General features: G+C 40.2%; 1 long non-coding RNA gene across 1 annotated transcript; it reads left to right on the top strand.

Moving 5' to 3' along the window:
- Nucleotides 1-4,865: 4,865 nt before the first annotated feature.
- LOC119156149 lies at nucleotides 4,866-6,752 on the top strand. Its single transcript, XR_005106983.1, has 3 exons — nucleotides 4,866-4,883; nucleotides 6,605-6,606; nucleotides 6,726-6,752. It is a non-coding gene; the product is annotated as an uncharacterized LOC119156149 (long non-coding RNA).
- The last annotated feature ends 1,604 nt before the right edge of the window (nucleotides 6,753-8,356 follow it).

The following is an 8,356-nucleotide window of genomic DNA, read 5'->3' on the forward strand; positions in this document are numbered from 1 at the left end:
CAGAGAATAAAGAGATCAAATGCATAAAATTACTGGAAAAGTGAAGAACTGTTACTGCCTGAACTTGGTAGCCTGGTATTACTTCACTATCTGTATCTGCTATATTGAGTGTTGAACGTTTGTGTCATTAAGATCAAGACAAAAGATGAATTCAACTCCTTCACAAGTATCTCAGTAAAATGTACTTTACTCTGTCAAAGCAGGTGCATGGGAAATTACAAAACCAACATTGCTGGGGTTTAAGTTTCTTGGGTCCTTTTTGTTTGTGGAAGTGATCCGTGGATAATATTCTGCATTCTTTTGCAATTAGATTTACTTCAGTATACATGAAAAAAAAATGTAGGTTTTGAGTATGGGAATGCAGTATTAACTTAGCAGTAGACAAGCTGCCACAGAACAAACTAGGAAAGTGATAACTGGGGAAAAGCATTGGCTGGGATAATAAGAAAATAACTACACTACTTGTAAGCTATTTTCACTGAAAATAAAGGCTGATTCTAACCATACAGAAGCACTTTCTACAGACACAGAAAGGTTCTTCTAACTGCTGATAGCCATCTGATACCAATGTTTCTTTGCCTTGTTTTTACCTAGCATTTAATTCTCAGCCTGCTCATGGCAATGACAACTTTATCCAAATAGAAATAAAGCTGGTTTCTTTCTCATCCTGTATTTTATAACCCAGTTTGAAGGATTCTTTGACTTACCCTGATTAAATCCTTAAACTTTGCTGTGACCACTCTTACTCTCAATAGCATCCTGAGACTCAAACACTGGTCATAACTACAAACAACAGAACACTAGATTGGGAAGAAATTCTACAACGTGAGGCCACACAAAGCGATTGAAGTGGTAATTCCTAACAGCATCGTAAACCTTTTCCTGTCTTCTCCTCTGCAAGACAAGGCATATTTGGTGATGAACACAGACTCTGGATGCCTAGAGAGCCAACAGACAGAACACAATTGCTACAAGGGGCCACCAAAACTTGATCCTACTATTTTCCAGCCCTCTTCTGCAACAAAAAGTATTCTCCCCCAAGAACTGCACAGGCCAAGCGAATGGCACAGCACTCTCAGAGCTGGGCTCCTGCAGTGGAGGCTGTGAGAATCCATTTCAGGAAGTAAAAAAAAGAACAAAACCCAAACCCTTCTTAATGACTACACAAATTTAAAGAGAATAACAAGATTATCATGAATTCACAGTGATTAATTCCCACTAAAATCACAACAAAATTGATTCTCCTTTACACTCAAGTCTTTTTATGGTAATCCATCAAAATGAGGTAGTAATATTTAAAGGCCCTTTATACTACTGCAATAGCAGAGTCCCTAGGGCATGAGATTCAGATGTCACACGCACACAAGCGAATAAAAGCAAAATCTCCTCAAGTGCCTACATCTGTATTTATCATCTATGTATACAAAGAGATAACAGCTGCAGGGCTGAATAAAAATAAAACTGTGGTCAGCCTATAGCTGTCTTTCCTGCTTGGGGTTTTTTGGTCAGGAAGGCAGCTGAGGTACCTGAATGTTTTAAGAACTCCAGTATAATTTGATCTGTGAGAACTGAAAGCAGAATTGGAGAAAAATTGAGTTTTGGCAAAGCTATTTGGAAGGGTAAGTGTTCAGCAATGAAAAATGCAATATTGCTAGACTTTAGGGTCATAAGCCTATCTTTAGGCAAAAGTATGCTATGCCCCTACAAGCTGTGCTTTTTGAGAACTAGATCTCATAACTGAAGCAGGGTTTCTACAGAATCTTTTTGAAGGAGGATAACAACTATAATTTCTTAAAGAATTAATCACAAAACAAAGTCTTTTCACTTGAGTAAAGGATTACATGGAATGGTTTCATACCAAGCTGTAGCCAGCTTTCAGAAGTTTCCCCCCATTCAGCAAGCATCTTAGCAAGGCCACGCTACTGAAAAGAGCAAGGACATACCATCAACACTTGGCAAAAAAACGTCAGTAGGTTCAGAGAGAAACATCTAATGGCCATGCCTTGTTCCACAGGGAAAATGCTGGGACAGATAACCCAGCCATTACACCACCAAACCCACCCTAAGCCTGCAGGGATCAGAATTGCTCCTCTGGCAGAAAAAGCAATTATGAAACACCACATGTAACTGAGTTTACTCCCAAGTGATATAAGCAGAGTAGCACACACAATTAGAATGGAAGGCCCTTCAAACCAATGACACCCTCTGTCTTACGCTAATTTATGCCAGTTCAGCTCTGTTGCTTTGTACTGCAAAGCTTAACCCAGAGGGACTCAAGGCATATTAATTTTATTACATGTTCCATCCTATCCACTGCTCTGAAGTAACTTATTCAGCTTTATCTGCACAGTCCCTCATCTGCTTCAGTGCTACCCGACTCATTAAAAGACCAATATTTTTCTAATTTTCTCTATCTTTTTCTCTGTTGCCTGTCCTATAATTCCCCCTCTGCCACCTTTTCTGTATCAGAACTATACACTCCTTAAATTTATGTTGTAGGTGGTGGTTTTGGGGGGGTTTGACTGGGGTTTTTGGTTTGGGGGTTTTTGTTGGTTTGTGGGGGTGTTTTGGTTGGTTTTTGTTTGTGTTTTTTGTTTTTAAAACAAGAATGCATAAGACTAAGAAGGAACATAAAGAACACCTTCCTATAAACCACATTTTCTAATCAGAGTAACGAAAGGAAAGTTATAATAAATAAACAATTTGGTGATTCTGTATTAAAGTCACAGGAAGTTTCTTAATGTAGCATGATACTGCCCACCAGGAAACCCCACAGAGAGCTAATAGATTCAGTGTCATTACAGAGCTGTCATCCAAGTATCCTAATATTGAGTCTAGCTGATGTTAAGGAGGGTGACTAAAAGAGGAGGAAGAAGCAAGCTTCCTCACCCCACCCCTCCTGAGATGCAAGTGGAGAAGCACTGGCAATGTTCATTTTGATCATCTTTTGAGTGTTGGGTTTTTTTTTCCTTTATTATTCCTTTTAAAGTAAAACCACAGTCCCTATTCAGCAACTCCAATTTGTCTTACAGGGACATGTAAAAGCTCCACCTGAGGCCAGGGCCTCTCTCTGGTATGTCACCAAAACCAAGGGCAATGAAGATTTGTTTATACTGTAGGTGTCAATACAGTGCTGAAGTATGGACCTAGTGCAGATGTCAAAAATGAACTAGTCTTTGTAATGTGCAGCTTTTGAGAAACTGAATCAACGGGTCCACATGAGTGCATCCCAATAGCAACATATAATTTATCCTACTGCACCCTGTGCTGACGCTCTTAAGTATATTTGAGCATAAGCCCCATGTACATCCCATCCAAAACAGAAAGGGAGGAGAGTGAGATGATCTGCTTACTTCCCCTGAGGACCTACACAGATCCAGGAACTAAGGTGTCAAAATGCTCTGTCACCCAGTGCTCTACCTCTTGGCTGCAGCTGAACCAAATTTAGCATTTGTTCCAGGAGTGAGGATGTCTCACATAGGTTTGAAAGCCATATCCATCAGCATACTTTCCCCTCAGAAAACACTGCTTGGCTGGGTTACAAGGCGTATTGGAAAAAGAGATACTAATCCTAAACTTGGATAGTTTTGTTACCATGCTTCAGCACAGCTCTTACCAATGCCTGCTTCCATGTTCTCCATTTTCCATTTGCAAGATGAGGAACTGAGCTGCAGGGACATGAGCAAAGGCCCACAAGTGTGCATTTTCAGTGAGCAGGGTGCTACGGCTCAATCTGACAAAAGCAATCATATAACCTGAAAAAGCCTCCCTACATCACACAAGCACCATTACTTTGTGGAACACCTGACACAAAGAAGACACAGCTGAGCACTACAGTGTGAATTTTCTTGCTTTCCTTGTATCCTACCCAAATATTTAATAAATTATGTCATGGCAGACTTGTAGAATGGAGCGAAGTGGCAGCTAGGAAGGCCCGAGTAAGTGATGGGGTTGTTTTAGATATAATAGGATTTCACATAAATATAAGAATCATAGGATAATTTAGGTGGAAGGAACATCAGACCCATCCCCTGTTCAAAGCATGCTGCTTTTAACCTAATTTGCAAGGGTTGCCTTAGATACATTACTGAAGAGCCACAGCAAGACCAACAGAAGCTGTTCCATATGTTCTCACCTCAGAGAAACACTTAAAATGAATGAACAGGATCGACTACCATTCACTTTGACACAATCCATGTGCTGCTGTTCATACTAGAAACACTTATAGAAGGAATGATTTTGTTCGCACAGATGTTCTTAAGAAAAATATAATTAGTACTCTACTCACAATTACATCCTCAAACCTTTTACTAAAACTATCATTCTTTCACTCAAAAGTAGAAATAGCTTCAATCAAGCTATCTGATAATTCACAATATAAAAACATTGAGTGTCAGAAAGAAAAAAGGTACAACCTGTGTCAGAAGCACAAATTTAGAAGCCCTTGCATAAGATCTATTCACCCTGCAGCCAGCACACCAAAGAGGCAGTTATTTACCCTTTTGATGTACAAATAAAGCCTGAGAACATGTAGTCTCTCATATCTGCTTTCATACCTCTATATACATTACTTACAATGATTCACATTGGCTGAAGTGATGTTGGATCAAAAGTCTGAATGGTGTATCTTTGATAAACATCTGAAGATTTCCTCCTTTCAATATTCTCAGCCTTAAAAAGGCATGACTAGTGTCAAACGGACTGACACCTACTACTACTTTAGCAACTGTAATTACAAAGTAACTGAGGAAAAAGAACACCTGTTTCAGTACTTTCCAATATCATGTATAAAGAACATTCACACTTTCAGAAGCCTCCAGTAAAAGAGAAGCAGCAAGTGTTGTGGACTAAAGAACTGGAAATTACCACTTTTTTCTTGAGATGTGAGCAATTATTTTTTTGTATAGAACACTCCGAACACATCATTACACATTAGACAGCATGCTTGCATTCTTCACTGGAAATAAAGACATTTAAGGATACAATAAATTATTAGCTTATAATTAATGAGGGGGGAAAAAAACACTAGTCGTACCTTCTTTTCAAGGAACACGCCAATAGGTATTCCTACCTGCAAAGTCTGTTGTTTCAGTGTCCCCACAACTGAGTTACTGACTGCTTGGCATTTGATGTTTGCTATGGACTTGCCTCCAGCTATGTTGCTCTTTCCAATGTGTCTGCTGTAACTTTGCATGCATACAGTAGGAACTGTCCAGTGCTGATTTTAAAATAATAGGTTATCTTTTCCAGCAGTTTAGCTGTATAGACACAACAGAAATACTGAACTGGCGAGTTGTACTGCTGTCACTTCGTGGAGGTGTTACTGAGAAATACAATGCTAATAATTAGTGTGTACGGTGGGAAAATGCGTGTCAAATTGGCCTGTAAATGCCTGTTGTAACATTACTGCTAATTGGCATCTCACTGTATGTAATTACACGTTCACGCAATATACTTGAATGATAATGCAAAAATAGATAATTTATGGAAGAAAAAAAACCATACTAGACTGGATAACTGGAACTGTGCAATACATGTGGCCTGCACTGAAGTTTGCCGTGTTTCATTCATTAGCAGCCTATCACCTTTTAAAAAAGTTTAAAGAACCATTATGTGTTTCAGAAAATTGGCTCCTGCACTTCTAACGGGATTGTAGAAGCAGCAATAGTATTCTTCTGGAGCAACTGGTACATCCAAAAGAGACAAAGCTTGTCTCTTCCCACTTCCACCGACTTGTGAAGTAAGTATTGTAGGGAGTGAGACATCTTTTATTTCACCTACATCATTGCTGCTTGATGATCCTGAGCCTGCAGAAATGTGTTTGCTCTGACCTCAAGGAGAGCAGCAAATCTGCCTCCAGGGACAATGTGCACATTACAGTTGTGTGCCCTGTGTGCTCAAAGCTATGAGAAAGCATATAGCTGGTATCATATGGGCCCATCATAGTGGCAGTCCATCACTCTTGGGCATGCAGCAAGGCTAGATGTCTCTCTGAAAAGCACGTTAGCTCAGGTAGCAGTTAACTCTCACTGAAGAGGCAAACAAATGTGTTCCTTCACTCGGCATTACCCTGGAAAAACATCACCTAGTTTTTAAAGCTGATGAAAGAACACACCACCAAAAAAATCCCAGAATACCTAAGCTGTCACTTCAGGCTCTGTATTTATAAAACAGAGAGCCCTGCCAAGACGGAACACCCAACCTTCTACCACACACTCTTACTGCCCCATACCAAGGCTGCACCCCAGAAACCACCGGTCTTCCTACCTCTGTAGTTGAACAGCTCCTGCCCTGAGGGGCTTTTTCTCATTGTAGCAGTTGTCCAATGAAAACCAAGACACACCAAACAAAAAACACCAAACAAAACAAAAAAAAAATTCACCACAAGCCCACACAGCCTGCCTCCGCCAGAAAAAAAAAGCCAAACCTAAGGTTTGCCCTTCTTCAGCGCTATCTTCTAAATGATCAAGACTGATCTCTCACAAAGTAGCTGTAACAACAGCTGAAGAGTTCAAGAACAGGTCTTGCCTTTTTCTTCTTTGTGAAGAATTTATCTGGTTTGCTTTTTACCACACATGGATGGCACAGAAAGACTTTCCCAAAGGAGTAGGACTCCATGGCTCCACTGTAACAGGTTTGTTGAGTTATAATTCAGACTTGTCCTGTGTAAAATACACTGGGTCATCAAAAACCCTGCAGTGTTGTTAATAAAAACATCTACTGAGAAATTAAACTACTGTATTTTATTTCCCAGGTTTCAAGTTTCTCTCTGCCTTCCCACCCTTGCCCCACATCTATCATCCAGCTTGACTCCAAAAAAGTCATGGCTGAGCAGAGGGCATAAACTGCCCTCGTCTAAATGCAGGAGGCAACTCCTCCTGCAGCTCGTGTGTTTCACAGTCATGAATTGCAGAGAAAACAAAAACTTGACTAAAATGATCATCAACCTTTTCAGAATCATTGTGGGGCAACTCTTTGTTATGATGATAAAAAGGTATTAATCGCACAGTCAAAGAAATCGCATTATATCATTCGTAATAAAGAGACGTCAAGATCATGCATATAGCATGACAGCTACAGTGAAGCACATGCATCATTCTGACCTTAACCATTCCAAATTGTAGGAGTTTCAGACTGGGGTGTTTCAGTGTGTTGCACGCAAGCACTCTGTAAATCCAGATGAAAGCTTGGAATACACTCCTTCCAATCTATCCTCATTAGTGACAATACAAGGCAGTGACCGAAGAGAAAAACAAGTGAATTTTCCTAGCACAGGAAAGGCACTCACAGGAAGAAGAGTATCCTCAAGGCTGAGAATTCTTTTAAATACTTGCACCCTACCTACGTAAATTGTTTTTAAGACCAAGCATGCAGCATGGCAGGCCATGCCATTTGGAAAATCCTCACATCTGAACTTCTGATGTGCAAAAGCTGAAACGTTTCACTTGTCAGACAAAGGCAGGGTCAGCGTAAGGTGCCCTGTGCTTTGCTGGAGAAGTTCACCAGTGTACTGGCAACAGTCTGTAGGGCACAGTGACATCCCAGTAACTTGGAGCACTTCAGCATGTGTATTTCTAGGATTTATTCATGGAAAGCTATTCATATGGCCCCTGCAACACCCATGGAAGAATCCTAAATACAAGTATGAAAGCTCAAGATTTCACTTCTTTAAATTAAAATGGGGCTTAATTAAAAATTTCTCCCTGTCTCCCTCATTAAACAACTAGCTCTTCCTCCAAATGCTTGCATGCAAAGCACATACAAATCTCAAAACACAAATCCCAATTAGTCTGGCACAGACATCACTTCAAGGCTCTCTGCTTCTGAATATTGATTTTGTGAAAATTTAAGCTGGTTTTCTGCCCTTAGAAATAAACAGATTATCTTTTACAAATGATGAAATGCACAGGTTACAGTTATCCATCGCCATGCCCCTCATGACAATCACCAGTAATCAACAGCAATCAGATCACTACAAAAGAGCAGGCTGAACAGGTATGTATGAAGTGCTGAAATTCAGCATCCCTGGGAAAACAAAGTCACATTACCATGTGCATAAGAAATGTTCATTTTTGATTGTCAAAAAGCTGGGAATATTTCTAAAGACTCTTTTTTCAGTTTTATATCCTCTGTGCTCTTAGCCCCCCTCTCTGGATCCAGTTCTCAGCCTATGTACAGGGTACCAGTCCTCATGGCTCGGGCTCGGCACTAATGTGAACATACTAGAAATTCCACCTTGTTTCCCATTACCTTTTTGGCAAGGAAGAGCGTCATAAACCCATCCTTGCCAATGCTGCAATGACTGCCAAGAGCAGAGCACATGCATATCATCATTCAGGATCTATTCACTATCTGG

The sequence above is a fragment of the Falco rusticolus genome, chromosome 12, assembly GCF_015220075.1.
Source record: "Falco rusticolus isolate bFalRus1 chromosome 12, bFalRus1.pri, whole genome shotgun sequence".
NCBI lineage: Eukaryota > Metazoa > Chordata > Aves > Falconiformes > Falconidae > Falco > Falco rusticolus.